The sequence below is a fragment of the Bicyclus anynana genome, chromosome 6 (genome assembly GCF_947172395.1).
Source record: "Bicyclus anynana chromosome 6, ilBicAnyn1.1, whole genome shotgun sequence".
Lineage (NCBI taxonomy): Eukaryota > Metazoa > Arthropoda > Insecta > Lepidoptera > Nymphalidae > Bicyclus > Bicyclus anynana.
The window spans coordinates 6,400,633-6,402,815 of NC_069088.1; positions in this window are offsets into that span (position 1 = coordinate 6,400,633).

Genomic DNA, 2,183 nt, shown 5'->3' on the forward strand with positions numbered 1-2,183 from the left:
CAAAAGTCTTCGAACAGTGCGTGTTGCCAGTGATGACCTATGGTTCCGAGACTTGGTCGCTAACTATGGGCCTGATAAGAAGGCTCAGAGTCACACAGCGGGCGATGGAACGAGCTATGTTAGGAGTATCTCTGCGTGATCGAATCAGAAATGAGGAGATCCGCAGAAGAACCAAAGTCACAGACATAGCTCAACGAGTTGCGAAGCTGAAGTGGCAATGGGCGGGGCACATAGTTCGAAGAGCCGATGGACGTTGGGGTCCCAAAGTGCTGGAATGGCGACCCCGCACTAGTAAGCGCAGTGTTGGCCGACCCCCCACCCGGTGGACTGACGACATCAAGCGAGTCGCAGGGATTCGCTGGATGCAGATGGCTCAGTATCGTGATGTTTGGAAGTCCCTACAAAAGGCCTATGTCCTGCAGTGGACGTCCATCGGCTGATATGATGATGATGATGATGACTTCATACATGCATAAAAGCACTGCATACCCTAACAAGTGTTTTGTCAATGCTTATCCAATCCACATTTACCGAGTTTTGTTAAATTGTCTTCCTAGTCTTACTAGAGTCGTGATAGCCCAGTTGACATGACCTCTGCCTCCGATTCCGGATGGTTCGAATCTGGTCCGGGGCATGCACCTCCAACTTTTCAGTTGCGTGCATTTTAAGAAATTAAATATCACGTGTCTCAAACGTTGAAGGAAAAACATCGTGAGGAAATCTGCATACATGAGAATTTTCTTAATTCTCTGCGTGTGTGAAGTCTGCTAATCCGCATTGGACCAGCGTGGTGGACTATTGGCCTAACCACTCTCCTTCTGAGAGGAGACTCGATCTCAGCGGTGAGATGAATATGGGTTGATAATGATGACTAGTGCATACCCTGATCAACAGCCTTGTGCACGCCACTGTTTATCATCGACTCTGACCTCAAAGGGATACACTCATACAATGTGTCGTAGGGTATCCAACGCGAGCGTTACATCGCTTAAAGCGACTGTAAATTGATAATAGTTAATTGAAATGGCCGAAGTACAACAAGTATCTCATTATAACAGCGGTAGATAATAGCCTTGTGGAGTGGAGTGTTGCTATAGTGTATACGTGATGACTGTCACAAAGGTCCGTTGTACGTAACGGAAATGGTTTTTAACCGACTTCCAAAAAGGAGGAGGTTCTACTTCGGCTGTATGTACGTTTTTTTCATGTATGTCCAGCGACAATTCCGTCATTTATGAACTGATTTAAAAAAAATCATTTTTTGTTTTGAAGGGTTTGCTTCAGGGTGGTCACATTTTTTGTAAATGTAAATGTTACAAAGTTTATGTAAATGTTACAAAATGTGTAAATGGTATATTCGACACGCGAGTGAGCTGTCTTTGTGAAAAGAATGAATGTAGGTATTAAAGTGTTGCGTGTATTCGTAAACAATGCCTTATAAGGTAAATCCAGGTTACCGGATATGTTTAGTATGTCAAATGCTTTATGTAATCAACAAAACGATATATGCTTCGGTTTCAACTAACAAATTATATAAATGCGAAACTTTGGATGTACTAAAGATTTTCCAGGATAATAAGTAGCGTTACTCTAGATTTAGTGTATAATCCATAACCATGCCAAATTACAGACAAATCCATTTAGTAATTTTAGCCTGAAAGAGTAACAAACATCCATACAACCTTTCGTGTTTATACCTATACGAGTATAGGTATAATTGTGTCAACACGATGATTCAACAATGCGATACGTATTTCTCGCTACAAGCAACTGTTTCTTTGTTACAGATAAGTAGGTGACAAAGGGCAACATGACGGTGGAGAAGAGCAAAGGCACGGAGAAGATCCTGCCGCCGGCCGCCACGCGCAAGGTGGCGCCGGACGGCGGCTGGGCGTGGATGGTGTGTCTGGGAGTGAGCTTGGTTAATGTAAGTAATGGCAACATGACGGTAGAGAACAGCAAAGGCACGGAGATACTGCCGCCGGCCGCCACGCGCAAGGTGGCGCCGGACGGCGGCTGGGCGTGGATGGTGTGTGTGTCTGGGAGTGAGCTTGGTTAATGTAAGTAATGGCAACATAACGGTAGAGAACAGCAAAGGCACGGAGAAGATCCTGCCGCCGGCCGCCACGCGCAAGGTGGCGCCGGACGGCGGCTGGGCGTGGATGGTGTGTGTGTCTGGGAGT